Source organism: Harpia harpyja, chromosome 5, assembly GCF_026419915.1.
Source record: "Harpia harpyja isolate bHarHar1 chromosome 5, bHarHar1 primary haplotype, whole genome shotgun sequence".
Classification (NCBI taxonomy): domain Eukaryota; kingdom Metazoa; phylum Chordata; class Aves; order Accipitriformes; family Accipitridae; genus Harpia; species Harpia harpyja.
Window position 1 is genome coordinate 73,281,370 of NC_068944.1, and position 16,900 is coordinate 73,298,269.

A 16,900-nucleotide genomic window follows, 5' to 3' on the forward strand; every position below is an offset into this window, starting at 1 on the left:
TTAATCTCATATAAAGCTGTTGACATCAGTAGAGACATTTAAATAGTTACTACTCAGCATGAGCAAGAACAATCTGGTACAAAGAAGTGATTTATATAATGGAAAACAAGGTACTTTATTTGAAATTGGAGATGTACAGGTGGGCAGGAATTCAGGAAACAGTTCTATTGCTCTTAGTGAGGCCTTAGGGCAGAAATTTCCATCTCATTTCTGCTTGTGACTCCACTTTCAGTAAAACAAAAAACATCCAAATTCATTTCAAGTTTGGGAGTCATTTAGGTCATGGTCCAACCTTTAATAGTCTCTTCTCTAATGCGTTAACATAAGTAGCTTGATCCCATACTATAATCTGACTCCACAAGAAAGCCACTCCACAAACCTAGCACTGCATTTTCAACTCCATTTTTCAAAATTGCACTGGAAAGCTTAACTGAAGATTTTTAAATACTTGTCCTTGTCCTGCTGTTTTCTAAGGAGCCAGTCAACTATATCTTCCCACTCTTGCATCTATTTATTTAAAAAAAATGTGGTTTTGTGCTTTCATTATATATATATATATATATATGTTTGTTTGTTTGTTTGTTTTAAATCACAATATCAAGTATTATGACAGATCTCTGCACTTGAAATGTGTTTCAATTCTATGCCATGTCAGGATAGCTTCACTCTTTATGAATAAGGCTAATTGAATTAATATATGTCAAACATCTAACTGACATCAGTGATATTTTTAGTGTTTGCTAAATGTTGATTGCATGTAATGCCTAAGGTAAAGTAAATAGAAATAAAGCAACCTTTTGGTTAAGCTGCCCAGACCAAAGCAATCTATCATCCTGTATCTGTGTGTTGAAGCCTACATTGAGACTCTCTCTATTTCCAAGCTTCGAAAACTGCCCAGGACGTACAACCTTATCTCTCATACAATAAAAAAAATACAATTTCTTCTTAAAAAATGCAAGTGTTATGGACATTCACAATGAATATTAGACAATGCATTAAAAAAACAAATTTAACATAATTTTTAATCTGAAATCAAGGTAGTATCTCTTCTCCTTTATTCCATGTTCAAGGGCTACATCAATTTGATGCACAGTCTCTCTCTATACGAAATTTTATTTTAAAACTAGTTGTTAGAGAAGTGCATAATGACATCTAACCCACAAATAAAAATAATGCATTACAAAATAGTCTCATCTTTAAATGAAAAATTGCCAAGTGCAGATCTATTCTACCATATGAGACCAACAAGTTATATTTTAAAATACTGAACAGGTTACATTTGGTTTCTTAGCAGAAACAGGGTACAATTTCTTAATAATTAGTTGCTTTGTAATCCAACAATTATCAGTCCTGTTATCTTTCCTATTATCTCATAATTTTGAAGGAATACTGACATGGCTGTTTTGGAAGGAAATTCTACTTCTACCATGGGAGTTAGGGTATTGCCTGCTGTCCAGCTGTTCTAAATTGTCATTGTTGGTCTATCAGCTTCCCTCTTCCATTTCTCATTATTCAATCCACCTTCACCTTCCTTTCCCTTCTTGTGAGCGGCTTACGTAGTTCTCTGCTCTCATTTATGGGTTCAATATCACCTACTTTGCACCCTGCCTCCCCCTGAGGTCCACCCTTCCTAAAAGCTTGACCAAATGTTTGCTAAATTCAAAGACAGTCTGTACATTTCTGTAGGAGGTAGCTAAGTAGAGCTAGGAAAGCATTACCAGAATAGAAAGAGAGTTTCATAGGTACCCGAGGGACTCAGGTTCTACCTTTTCTTGAATCATAACCTATCCAAGCCTCTAACACTGTGTCTATGCCCCAGTAGAGATCAAAGCTTAGCACAACTGGATCTACAAGGTACCCACATCCTAACCACATATTTGCACATAAGCTGGGTGTGTAGACTCAGGTGTGCTTGACAACACGCTAAGATCTTAAGCAACAAGTTAAGCCACTAATCATTGCCTTCCCTGTATGCTGCAAAGTGATCCTGGACTGTGCCCAGCGTCAGTCTTAGGGCCACGTTCTTCAACCAGACTCAAGCTTGCCTTCTGAGCAGACTTGCAGATGTAGGCATGCCCTAAATATGAAGGATGTTTAATCAGCTGTAAGGAAAACCTGCATGAAATGCCTTTGTTATATGCTTTCTGCCTTCTGTTTTCCTAAGAAAATAGTTCTTAAAGGAGAACTGGATGCTAATTATGAAAGGACAGTTTTGGATTCAAAAACACGTCAGAAATGTGGTTCTAAAAATGACATTTGCATGCAGTAGGGATAGAAAAAAAAGTTTTGCTACATAAGTTATTCCTGTTATTTATCCGTATTATCATATGAGAAGAGTCTGAAAGAGCTGGGACTGTTCAGCCTGGAGAAGGCTCTTGTGGATCTTATCTCTCTGTATAAATACCTGATGAGAAGGGATGAAGGAGAAGGAACCAGACTCTTCCCAGTAGTGCCCACTGACAGGACAAGGGGAAATGGGCACAAATTAAAACTCATTAAATTCCATCTGAACACAGAAAAAACACTTTTGAACTGTGAGCATGCTCAAACACTTGAAGAGGTTGTGCAGAGAGGCTGTCCAGCCTATATCCTTGGAGATTTTCAAAACCTGACCTGACGCGGTCCTGGACAACCTGTTCTAGCTCAACTGCTAGCTAAGCTAGACTAGACGATTTCAAGAGGTCCCTTCCAAACTGTTGTAGTTTAACTCTGACCATCAGCTAAGCACCACACAGCAGCCTCCTCACTACCCCCCCAGTGGGATGTGAGAAAGAATCACAAGGGTAAAAGCATGAAGATTTGTAGCTGGAAATATAGGTAGTTTAAAAGGTAAAGCAAAAGCTGTGTGCACAAGCAAAGCAAAATAAGGAATTCATTCACTTGTATTGGCAGGCAGGTGTTTAACCATTTCCAGGAAAACAGGGTTTCATCATGTGTATTGGTTACTTGGGAAGACAAATGCCATAACTCCAAATGTCCTTCCCCTCAGCTTTTATTGCTGAGCACAATGTCATTTGGTATGGGATATCCCTTTGGGCAGTTGGGGTCAGCTGTCCCAGCTGTGTCCCCATCCAACCTATTGCACACCTCCAATCTATTCACTGGGAGGGGGGGGCAGTGAGAAACAGAGAGGTCCTGATGCTGTGCAAACACTGTTCAGCAAAAGTTAGAACATTACTATACTGTTTTGGTCACAAAGCCAAAATAGAGCACCCTTTGAGCTGCTATGAAGAATATTAACTCTATCCCAGTGTGATGGGTTAACCCTGGCTGGATGCCAGGTGCCCACCAGAGCCGTTCTATCACTCCCCCTCCTTCTCAGCTGGACAGGGGAGAGAAAATATAACAAAGAGCTTGTGGGTCGAGATAAGGACAGGAGAGATCACTCACCAATTACCGTTACGGGCAAAACAGACTCAGTTTGGGGAAAATTAACTTGATTTATTACAAATCAACTGGAGTAAGGTAATGAGAAATAAAACCAAATCTCAGAACACCTTCCCTCCACCCCTCCCTTCTTCCCGGGCACAACTTCACTCCCGGATTCTCTACCAACCCCCCAGCAGCACAGGGGGACGGGGATGGGGTTTACGGTCAGTTCATCACACGTTATTTCTGCCGCTTCATCCTCCTCAGGGGCAGGACTCATCACACTCTTCCCCTGCTCCAGCGTGGGGTCCCACCCACGGGAGACAGTCCTCCACGAACTTCTCCAACGTGGGTCCTTCCCACAGGCTGCAGTTCTTCACGAACTGCTCCAGCATGGGTCCTTTCCACGGTGTGCAGTCCTTCAGGCACAGACTGCTCCAGCGTGGGCCCCCCACGGGGTCACAAGTCCTGCCAGAAAACCTGCTCCGTGGGCTTCTCTCTCCACAGATCCGCAGGTCCTGCCAGGAGCCTGCTCCAGCGCGGGGTTCCCACGGGGTCACAGCCTCCTTCGGGAACCCACCTGCTCCGGCGTGGGGTCCTCCCCAGGCTGCAGGTGGATATCTGCTCCACCGTGGACTTCCCTGGGCTGCAGGGGGACAGCCTGCCTCACCAGGGTCTTCCCCACGGGCTGCAGGGGAATCTCTGCTCCGGCGCCTGGAGCATCTCCTCCCCCTCCTTCTGCACTGACCTTGGTGTCCGCAGGGTTGTTTCTCTTACATGTTCTCACTCCTCTCTCCGGCTGCCGAATACCGCCGTCCCAACTTTTTTTCCTTCTTAAAAATGTTATCACAGAGGCGTTACCACCATCACTGATTGGCTCGGCCTTGGCCGGCGGCAGGTCCATCTTAGAGCCAGCTGGTATGGGCTTTTTTCTCAAACACAGGGGAAGCTTCCAGCAACTTCTTACAGAAGCCACCCCTGTAACCCCGCCCGCTACCAAAACCTTGCCACACAAAGCCAATACACCCAGCCAAAACCAGTACACAACCTTAATGATTCTATGATTGTGATTACCAGAGTGTATAGCCTTCCCACTCTACTTTGTAGTATGCATTATAAAAGCATGTAATAAGGTCTTTACTGGAAGACTTCTTACTCTATAGATTAACACCAGCAAGAGGCTGCTCTCAGTTAAGCTAAGCAGTGAAAGATGTGGCTAACAACAAACTTCAGGACAATTTTTCAAAGTACAATCACATTTTAAAAATCAAGAGGAATTTCTAGGGTAAAAATAAACAACATAAATGAGACTAAATACATTCATCAGTTTTTAACTTCCATGAGTGCAGACCTCAGTTTTCACATAGGTATGTCTAAATTTGCACACATATTCAACCACTTGCATAATCTGAAAGAGATTTCACTAGAGAAAATTCACTGCAGAAGAGTCAGAAATGGGAAAAAGATAACCCAGTTACATATCTTTTTCTCCATACTTTCGCTAATGATTTATATTCCCTCAGTAAAGGAGATACACTTGCCAAGATCCACCACATTGAACAATGTGTGGGCTCCTTTTATAACAACTGAAGAGGGGGAACAGGTCACTCATTAGAGTGAATAAGACCCTCATTGATTTTAATTGAATCGTATTGATTTGTATAGAAGATAATTAGTTTGAATTGACTTTTATTGATTTGTGCCTAATTGGACTCAATTAAAACCCAGTGATTTGCATTGAACAAACTAAATTGCACTGACTAATTGGACTGAACTGAAACTCATTGAAGTGAAGAGTGTTCAGTGAAATGAGCAAAAAGCTAGCTATTGCTTTTAATGACTCCTATGCTGCTGATGAGTGCCTGCTGAAATCTGAGTGAATCCAGAAAAATATCATTATTAAAGACCATCTCTGAAAAAGAGAGGGTTGTTTGCACATGACTTGTGATTATCTTCAGCTGTCGGTTTATTTCATTTACTATTTTTTTTCTGCTGCCTAAGGGTCTTGCCTTAGTGCCAAAAAGCAGAAATTCAATTTTATTACTTTGAAGAGTGTTGTAACAGAGCCAGAGGACAGTAAGAGATGCAGCCTCTGATAAATCCATCTTGCAGATGTAACCCACTTCACAGGTATCATTAGGAATGAGTCTAACCAAAGAGGGCTATTATTAAAATATCCAGACAGGACCTGTAGACCCCTATCTTGCTTTCTCCATTTTGCAGATGGTTCACTATACTCACACAAATAGTACCTTCAGTGCCTTGCAGCACAGAGCAGGGTAGCTTAATGGAGCTTTGGTACACCTGTCCAGATGACAGGTTATCAGATGCAGCTGAAGCATGATGAAACCTATAAGCAATTTGATGGGGTTGTTAAATTCATTGAATACATCCTTAATTAGGATCATCAACACAGAGTGAAGGTAACACCTCCACCAGAAATCAGTGATTTCTTTGCTTATTGACACTTTAGAACATACAATGACAGTCAAGTCTATACAGACTGTGGTTGCAGGGCTGGATTCAGCCCAAAATATGGTCGTTTTCAGCTTTCGAATGACTCTGAACCCACCCTGTTTTGCTCAGTACATGAATGCAGGAGCCACTGCTGTACTATACATCACCATGGTTGGTTCAGGAAGGTGCCTCAAAACAGATAGTTAGTCAAACTGCGAAAATCCTGTGGGCCTACGTTTTAGGCTGGAAATAACAAGCTGCGGTAGTGGTGGTAGTCTTCACTACACTCCTCAATCTAGTAGGGGAATAGACAATCCAACAGCTAAAAGACCATCATTCTCTAACACTTTAAAAGAGAAACATGGAATACTGGAAAGAAAGGGACTTCCTGGGCCACTAAGTCCAGTGCTTTGCTGTCCCAGGCATGCATCATGTGATCCCTTTCATAAATCTAATAGCTTCAACATAAAACTCCAGCTTTTTTACCCATTTACTTTTACCAGAATACTTTAAGTCTCATTTTTCCATGGGAATAAAATTCTAGCTTTCAGTATCTGTCTATTCATAGCTACTTTATAGTAGCTATGTAAAAACATTGTCCTTTAACAGTACATGTCTCTCACTAAAGTTTACTCTCCTGGCATATTTATAGATCACAATTATATTCCTTGACAGTCTTTGTTTTATTATCCTAAATATGCCAAGCTCTTTCAGTACACTCTCATGAGGTATGTTTTTTTCATTCCCTGTGTACAATCACTTGTCTCAATACCTATTCTAGCCTGATTTGATTTTTTCTTTACTTACACACGAATGATCAGAACTGTGCTACACAGATACACAGACTTTTAAAAGAAAGAAAGAAAGAAAGAAGCAAGCAAGCAAACAAGCAAACAAATTTGTTGGGATTCTCACAGATGGTAACTCCACGATAATTTGATTTGCCCAAACAGAATGGTCAGTTTCTGTCTGATGGTGATGGGACTCTCTGTTGCAAGGGTCCTTGCATCAGTATCTTCACCTGAATCAGGAAAGATGTCCCAAACCACTGCTTTGCTCAGTTTGTACAATCCAGATGGCCAGACTCCGACATGACTACTTCGGTACATACGTAACTCGTGGCTGTTGATAGACCTTAAAAACATACAAAACATGTCTTGAATGTCTGCATTGTCTACTGTCCTACATAACCAGTTCTGCAAGAAAACATTTCTATTGTCTATTTACAACTGTATTATCTATGCACAACACTCCTGCAGCAGGAATGATGTATGCAAGTCTTCAGGATAGTTCACCCAGGAGTTTACTCAGCCCACCAAACGTACAAATTGGACCTGATGCAGCAGGAGTTGACTCAGGTGGAATTTATAGAACTGTTTGAAATTCCCATCTGAACAGCTCCTGTAACAATCAGTCCAATACTTAATTGTGAAGGCTGGATCAGTCACCTAGTTTTGACTTTTCATGTTGTCTCAAGGCAGTTCATTGTCACGGCTATGCAGACGCCTGTCCGGGAACATCTTGGACCACACTACTAAGACTTTCAAGTGCACTGGGTGTGCATACAGGCACAGCTCTGATACACAGCTACTCCACTGTTGTAACTAAAGAACAAACTTGATTTTCATAATTACAACTCACTTACAACTTAAGTCCCATAATTCCTGCCACAACTGCATAGAATATTCTAATAAATGTTTTACTGGAAAAAATTGTATAAAGTTTTTGGCATTTCTACAGGAATTTCATCCTCTGATAAAAGGGAGGACCTTTTTTTTGTTGTTTCCACAATTACTTCACGTTGACCTGTCCATGTTCACCCTTTGATGAGCTAAAATGGCAGCATTTTTCTCAATCATGTACAGCTAATGAATTATATAGAAGGAATGTTTCTATTAGAATCCATGTTCAAGAAACACTTTTGTTAGGAGATATAAATTTACAAGAGATACCTTGGTCTCCTGTCTTCACACATTTCTTGATAAAAAATTACTGAATTTTCATAATAGATCAAGTTCGTCTTTTTAAAATGAAAGTAGGAAGTCTCTTGTTCCAAGTGACTTCTTATTTGAAAATATAGGGTAATTATTTATAGAGTCTATGACATTGGATCAAAGCAACTATTGTCTGTGCCGAACTTTGTAAGACTGTCAACCTTTGAGACTAATTCAAGAAAGGAAAAAATGTTACCATCTCAAAAAAGAAGCCAGTGATCTAAAGACCTTTTTGATCTAAGGATAATAATGGTCTATTGAGGCCATAATACCAATGAAAAAAGAAGAGACTTAAAAGTATTTTTTCTGTTTTCCAAAGTAGATGTGCTCATGTCACACAGGAAAGATGACAGTAGTGAGTGAACTAGCTGTTATTAGCTTTAGCATTCATCACTGTTAGTATTTAGTCAACTGCAAAGCATTTTATTCACTGTTCTTGAGTGTCTTGTTAACTTTGTATTTTCATCTATCACTGAATAAATGTCTAAATGTATTTGGGCTTTCACTTTACCCCAATGTACCTTACCCCATAAAGCAGACTTAAGTAGCTAATATATAAAGAAATCATAATAGCCATTTATTTAGTATGTGTTAATAATGCATGTGCTGATCCAGAGGTCTATTAATTAGAGACTACATAGATGAGTGTAAATAAGGGTTATCACAACCTTACAGACCTCTTGGACAGTCTCCCGGAATTGATTAACCACTTACTAAGTCTTCACAAGATATTTATGAGCATATCTTTAATATAACACAAATATATTTCTAGCACTGTTTTTTTCCTAGATTTGTTTTAATGACTATTACTTTGTCATCAATGAATCATTTAAAATATAATCTATTTCTGCTGTAATATTGCAGTGATTTTTTATCCAGCTCTTAGAATCATCTTGTGCATCGCTGCCATTTATCTTCACTAACAGAATATATGCAGTTACCAGTGTCCTTTATTACATTGATGTAATTGCACACAGATTTGCTTATCACTAGAAAAGTGCTTTTCTTGAGTCAATTTTGCATTTAAATTAACCATTGTGTATTTCATTCTAATTTCTTAATTTCATGGCTAGCTTTTGCCTATGATTTAAAATTACATATTATTATTATTATTATTATTACTACTATTACTATTATTATTTATTTCCCGCGCAGCTTCGTGTGCTTCACTGAATTTCTTTGATTTGATTGGAAAGGAGTGCAAGTGGGGAGAGAAATCTTTACATTAAGGCAGTTTTAGTTCAGAAATGCAGCAGAGGAGTCATTTTCATCCAGAGTTATTCCTATATATAGGATTCATGTCAGATTTTCTGGAGTGCTGATTCTCTGTATTGAAAGAAAGCAATTGCAGGCACCTGACCACACACATTAAAGACTGCTGTGCCTTAGAATGAGAGATGAAAGCTTGTGATTTCAAACACATAAAAGCATTCAGTGTGGGCACGCTTGAGAAAGGCACAGAAGTTTTGCAAGCAGAGTAGTATTTGTGCTGTTTAGACTAGTATATAAGAGCATCATTACAAAACAAAATAAAACCAGAAGAACCCAACCCATCTACTGAGCCTTTGTCACCTGGCTATGTGATGATTCAAGAGCACAGTCTTGCAAAACCACACAGAAAAGATCTAGGAGAAAAGAGCTGCGCTTTGCCTTCCAGAAGGTGATGTCTTGTTGCTTACCTTCCAGGAAAACCAAGCAACACAGGGAAAGGTAGTCCTGCAAAATCATCTTTGTGCTTAGCAAGCATCATGGAAAACAGTCAGGAGTTCTTTTGTCAATAGTTACCCTTTTCAGCCCATCACCAAAGCCCACTGCAGCGAGTCATTGTGGGCAGAAGGAATACTCCAAACTACCCGTGGACACTTCACTGCAGCCAGAGTGTCATGAAAGTACCTTTTTTATCATTCAGTCACAACAAGAACTTCATAAAATTGGGCTATGTTTCATTTGCTAAACCAAAATGCTGCTTGGTAATAAATGCCCGCCATCCCTTTAGAAAAAGTTATCATGAGGCATCTCAAAAGATAGAGTCCATTGAACTCTAATCCAAAGCCCTTTGAAGCCAATACTGCTCTAAATTTTGATGGGTTTCTATTCAGACCTAACATTAATCTCTGTAAACACAGATCCTTTTTGCTAAAATTGTTGCTGCCTGTTTACCATTTCTTTTGCACACTTGTGCCTTCTTCTGAAAATCTAGCAAAAAAATATGTTTTTGCTATATCCCACAGCCCTTGTCTTCTTCCATCCATTTTCTAGACTCTCCCTACCTTTCTGGCCCATGAGTTTCATCTCTTTTTCTATAAATATATAAAGATTCTGACACACTTGTTGCCATGATTACACGAGTGTTAAAAACACAGACTAAAAATCTTACATGCCCGTGGTTCTCTTTTCTTCCTTTCCTTCTCTCTCTTCCCAATTTGTCATCTTGCTCATCTGTCATATTTCAGCATAAATTTCTCTCTTTTCCTTCTGATGCACTCTGATCTCTCTGTTTCCTGGAAAATTCCCCCAATAAGCAGCTTTCACCTCACCTTCCTTGCTATCTTTTCATAGCTTCTCTTTTATCCGAAATTTTAGGTTCTTATATCCTCCTAAGACATTCCTCATGTGTGCTGTGCCCTTTGTTTCTCTCAGTCCTTGAAAAATCCTTCCTCTTCCTCCAAATAGTGTTGGAGTAGAAAATAGGAGAAACCTGAAGCCATTTTTTCTGCCTCTTCTTCACTCCCCTGAGGTGCAGGAGATTGAAAGAAAGGGGATAAAAGAGAGGTCTGCACAAAAGAAAGACAGATCATCTTAGAAGAAGTATCCTGGAAGGCCAGAGTTCCCGTTTTGAGCTTTCAGATGGGGAGAAAAGAATAGAAGAATGAAGGTAGGCAACAGCTTTCACTGCCTCCTTATGGGGAAGAGAATAGACATCACCTGTCATCATGGCTCATCAGCCCTGCTTTAGCTCTTTGAATGCCACTACAATCTAAATAAATAAATAAAAGTTGTTACACTACAATCTAAATAAATAAAAAACTTACACTGATCAAGAGGAATGATCTTTCATAGCACGTACATGCTAGTCCCTGGAGCACTTAACACATTTAATTTCAGACTATGCTATACTCAGGCACAATTATCTTTTATGTGAAAGAAAAATTCGCAAGCTATGTCTATATTATCAATTATTAAACTCAGACAATTAGAAACACATTTAGCAGATCCTGCATGCATCCATTTCAGAGTCCCTGTATACCTGCTTCTACCCGGGGAGAAAAAAAGATCTGAATTGGAACCTCCATTAAAAGGACAACATGCCTTTAGCATTTTCTTAACCTCTAATTGCAATGTCACCCACTATAACCCCTCAATATAAATTTTTAAAGCATATTTCCTTCCCTTTCTTATTACATTTCAGGACACTCAGGGGAGGAAAGATTTCTGTATGTCTCCTCAAAAGAAAAGCATAATAGCTTGAAATTGAATAACGGAAAATTTGAACTAGATAAAAAAAGTCTAAAAGATTAAATTTAGCTTATGTGTTGCCTTCTCGGGTGGGGTGGTCTTCCTTACTTTGGCTAATAGATGGAAAAAAACAATTAAGAAGAAAGTATCTCTGGATAAAAACCTGTTGGCCCATGGAAGGGTCTATGGCTTCTCAAAGGAAGGGACAGAATCCTGGGACACCTAAAACTAGCAAGGAAAAAAAAAAAAAGAGAAAATAGAAAAAGCACAGAGAAGCTTTTCAGGGTAGACAGCCTACTGTAATTCTCAAGGGCAAAAATTAGTGAAGCCAAACAAAATGAAAGAATTACCAGCCTTATCTCTAAATCAGCTAGGATAACAGGCTAACCACTGCTTTCTAGATGCCTCTTGTCTTGAAAGATTTCTTTTCCTATGATCATGCCTGCAATCAAAGGAAACCTAAAATCACCAAGATCTTGGAATAATAAAGAGTTCTTCATTGAAACTAGTTGAATATAACAGGTAAAAAAGATCTAGTTGTTGAGAGAAAGACAAGTTGATGCTGCTGATGAGAGGAGATGGTGATCCTTGTTTCTTCTAGAGAACTTTCCAGGTTCTTAAAAGGGAAGTTCCAACAAGGTGTAAGTAATGGCCTAACTTTCAGCCCTTCTGTTAGTTTTGAACTTTTCTCCAAATGCTTTTGTTCCTTTAAAGAGTTAATAGATAATACTTTCTTTGGAAGGTAATACTTTGTTTCTGCATCACTGAAAGCATGCTATCATGATTTTCTAAAAGGAAACTCCTGTAGGGTCCAATTACCCCTGCTGGGTCTGCTGAAGTGGCCATCTCTTACGCAACATTAGAGCAGCTAAAGAATACCAGTCACAAAAGGTAAAGGCTGAAGACTGGATGCACATCACAGTACACCCACTAAGACCTTGAGAAAGGGTGGAAGGGCAACTAGTTGGTAAAAGAGACTGTGTGCGTGTATTTTTTTTATATACATAAATGTTAAGGTGATTGCAAAAGAAGAAAAGGATTCAGAAAATATAGCAGCTAGTTTCTAGTGCCCCTTCTGCTATTGGTGATGCTCCTATTTTCTAAAGCATAATTAAGCCCATTGTGCACCTGAATTTGTTTTCATGGCAGATCTGAATGTAATTTGGCTGGATTGTAATACAGCACATTAAGTCTGTTTGAAGATGAACGAGACTTAAATTGCTGAAACCTACACCTCAGTTTTTCATCTGCTTTTTTTTGTTGTTTGTTTGCTTGTTTTGTTTGTTCAATTCTAATTTTGTTTTTCAGATGGTACACACATGCAGAATGCTACCAAATCTTAATGATGAGTGTCTTGTGCTTAACCAGGTGCTTTACTACGTTTAAAGCAATAGCTTTACTTTTGCAGCTCTGAAACAAAACTCACCTTTAACATAAAAATGGATTCAAGTACTTTGGGAAAGGAGCAAATGTTTACCAAATAGGTTCATACTTCAGACAGTCTTTTTGGAAAATATTGGCCCAAAGCCAAACAACACATATCCCTGAGCTACGTCAAACATTTCAGTTTCCCTGTTCACTGCTATAGATACGTACAAAGAGTATTTGGTGCGCATAGGCTCTAGATAGTCTAGAGGAGTGAACCCTTATAATAATATAAAGTGAATTCTACTGACTTCAACGTATCTCTATTTTCAGAGAACGCTTCAATTCAGCTGCTCCACTGTAACAGGCATGTAAAAATCCTTCCTGAATTCTTGGGAAAATCTGTGTGCGGTTGTAAAGCACTTGCAGGTTACAACTATAGGATTATGTAAGAAAACTTTTCTTCTTTTCAAGGAAACACAGAACCTGATTCCACCTTAATTAAAGATGCAGCTTTTCTTTGTTGCTTTTACTGTAGAGCTAGGATGGAGTTCAGCTCCAGTTAAAGACCCTTAAGTGTAGATGTCTACCTGTAGGTGTCTGAACAGTAATAGAAATTCACTCTGCCCTGTATTAAATAGCAAGGCTTGATCAAGGTTCGTAAGGATGGGTTATCACTCCTGGCTGCAAATCTCCCAGCAGACCTATTCATACCTGACAGCTAAGTGGATGCCTTGGAAACACTGTGGTATCTCAAATGGCACTAAAAGCTTATGTTTGGGGGGAGAAACCCACAACCAAAAAAAAATCAAGTCCATCCTGGTAATCAACAAACTAGATCTTTGCACACTCTATTGGGAATTTAGACATATCACTCATATGTAGACCCCTATATGCAGAATCCTACATTAAAGCACCTTGATCTTGAGCTAAATCTCATAGTGACTGTGCTGAATGGGTAATGCCTATAGGAGGGAGCCTCAGAAGGAACTATCATACAAAGATCACCAATTACATTACAATAATTAAAAATAACCAAAAATCCCCAACATAAAAACCCATTATACATATCAGCAGGGAAATTCAATATGCTACTTATAGGGATTCTAAAGAAAATAGAACTACTGTCAGTATTACATTGTTAATATAGATACAGGCCAGGACTCAGACATTTGAAGTTTGACTAATACAGTTAAGAGGACTCTACTGTTTGTACAGTTGAGGAGTGTTGAGTGGAACAACTAAGAGGGCTGGCATACACTGCTACAAGTGTATGTAACTCACAGTAACCGCGCTACTTTCACTGAGTCACAGACAACCCCTGAAGTGATGCGCTATGGAAGAGGCTCTTCGGTGAATCAGTAGGACTCTCAAGAACCAGTTCATGAATTAAGAGAGACAGTTCTAATTCTTTACAAAAAACCTCCTGGAAATAATTTCTTTCTGAGCTGGAAGGACATGGGCCTGATGATCCAACACAGTAACTGCATCTTTAATTTCAAATGCCCATTTATCTGGATTTTATTCATGGAGAACTTGAATCCAAAAAGGCCTGTGCTCATCACTGAAACCCATTCACACTTCATTAACTCAGCAGAACCATTTGAGGATATACAGTTAAGTAAATGCCCAGCTCCAGACAGAAGTCTGGGGTTTGTAAATAAATGTTCAGACTTTTACTAAAGGTAGCAGGAACAACGAAAGTCCTTTGTTCACTTGAGATTTCTCTCTTTAGTCTGATCTCCTGCAGCACGGGAAATCTGGATATAAATTATCTTGGTCATGATAGATTATGATGCATAGTACCCCCAGGCTGTGCCTTTGTTGCCCGTTCATGCTAAATATACTGCAGCAGAATTAATTTAGCTGGTTTGTTTGCTTTTGCTTCCCCTTTTTTTTTTTTGCTTTTTTTTTCCCCTGAGAAGGCGTTCTCACAAATTATTGATGACCAGTTATAAATGATTTCATGTCTCAAGACCCTCTGCTTCCAGCAACCGAGGAACTTGGAGGAACGATTTATATCCAGGGAACTTGAAGCAAACAGAAAACTCCAGTGTTAAATCTGCTGACAGGAAGGAACTGCTTCCATATTTTTATTAAGTTATCAGGAAGTCCTTTAAATTTTCAACAGGATGTGCTTTCTGATTGAGCAGGTTAGCAAAAGAAAGACAGACTCTAATGAATCAATCTCAGAGTTTCTTCCTTGCATGGCAACCGGTATAGATTTCTCTGTTGTGTTCACTTTGCTGGCTGAGCTGATTGCATTTTGGGTTGATGAACTGGATCTTTCAAAACATTTAAATTGGAGGGGTAATGAGGGAGTTAGAGCTAAGATTTTCATGCAACTCATAGCATGGGAAGATTGTAGGTAGATGAAATAAAGGCTCCAGCAAATTTGCTGGAAAGTTCTCACTCTCTTCTTTGTTTCTGGGATTTTAGTTGATACTCTCCAAGACTGGTGGTATCCAGGGGCAAATCCATCCTCTGGAGGCCTCTCTGATTAAAACTAGAGCTTATTCCACATTAGTGGGTGTGGAAGGTCCTTTCCCATTACCTTCAATAGTAGTCAGGTATTTGCAACCAGGAATGTCTTGGAACTGAGACTCCCAGATATGAAATCAGTGGCCTAAATAATTACTTTGATAAAGAGAAAAACAGTTCTAATATCATAGAATAGAATCATAGAATCATTTAGGTTGGAAAAGACCTTCAAGATCATCGAGTCCAACCATCAACCATGCCCACCAAACCATGTCCTGAAGTACCCTGTCCACTCGCTTTTTGAATACCTCCAGGGATGGTGAATCAACCACTTCCCTGGGCAGCCCATTCCAATGTTTGACAACCCGCTCAGTAAAAAAATTTTTCCTAATATCTAACCTAAATCTCCCTTGCCTCAGCTTGAGGCCATTTCCTCTTGTCCTATCTCCAGCCACCTGACAGAAGAGACCAGCACCCACCTCACTACAACCCCCTTTCAGGTAGTTGTAGAGAGCGATAAGGTCTCCCCTCAGCCTCCTCTTTTCTAGACTGAACAGCCCCAGATCCCTCAGCCGCTCCTCATAAGACTTGTGCTCCAGGCCCCTCACCAACTTGGTTGCCCTTCTCTGGACACGCTCCAGCATCTCAGTGTCTTTCCTGTAGTGAGGGGCCCAAAACTGAACACAGGACTCGAGGTGCGGCCTCACCAGTGCCCAGTACAGGGGAACAATCACCTCCCTGCTCCTGCTGGCCACACTAGTTCTGATACAGGCCAGGATGCCGTTGGCCTTCTTGGCCACCTGGGCACACTGCTGGCTCATATTCAGCCGGCTGTCAACCAGCACCCCCAGGTCTTTCTCTGCCGGGCAGCTTTCCAGCCACTCTTCCCCAAGCCTGTAGCGCTGCATGGGGTTGTTGTGACTGAAGTGCAGGACCCGGCACTTGGCCCTGTTGAACTTCATACAATTGGCCTCGGCCCATCGATCCAGCCTGTCCAGATCTCTTTGTAGAGCCTCCCTACCCTCAAGCAGATCGACCCTGCCTCCCAACTTGGTGTCATCTGCAAACTTGCTGAGGGTGCACTCAATCCCCTCATCCAAATCATCAATAAAGATATTAAACAGAACAGGGCCCAACACCGAGCCCTGGGGAACACCACTCGTGACCCGCCGCCAGCTGGATTTCACCCCATTCACCACAACCCTCTGGGCTTGTCCATCCAGCCAGTTTTTCACCCAGTGAATAGTGCACTTATCCAGGCCACAAGACCCCAGCTTCTCAAGGAGTATGCCATGAGAGACAGTGTCAAAGGCCTTGCTGAAGTCTAGGAAAATAACATCGACAGCCTTTCCCTCATCCACTAGGCGGGTCACCTGGTCATAGAAGGAGATCAGGTTGGTCAAGCAGGACCTGCCTTTCATAAACCCATGCTGACCGGGCCTGATCCCCCTCTTATCCTGGACTTGCTATGTGAGTGGACTCAAGACAAACCGTTCCATAATCTTTCCCGGTACCGAGGTCAGGCTGACAGGTCTGTAGTTCCCCGGATCCTCCCTCCGACCCTTCTTATAAATGGGAGTCACATTGGCAAGCCTCCAGTCCTCTGGGACCTCCCCTGTTGACCAGGAACGCTGATAGATGATAGAGAGTGGCTTGGCAAAGACCTCTGCCAGTTCCCTCAGTACTCTTGGATGGATCCCATCAGGTCCCATAGATTTGTGAGTGTCCAGATGGCGTAGTAGGTCCCTAACTATTTCCTCCTGGATTAAGGGGGGTAT

General features: G+C 40.5%; 1 long non-coding RNA gene across 1 annotated transcript in view; it reads left to right on the forward strand.

Annotated features, from left to right (window-relative positions):
* Positions 1-375: 375 nt before the first annotated feature.
* The window catches only part of LOC128142474 (uncharacterized), an 89,438-nt gene continuing 72,913 nt past the window's right edge, over positions 376-16,900 (forward strand). Inside the window, exon 1 of the long non-coding RNA XR_008235412.1 lies at positions 376-526. This is a non-coding gene — a long non-coding RNA (uncharacterized LOC128142474). The remainder of the gene's footprint in view (positions 527-16,900) is intronic.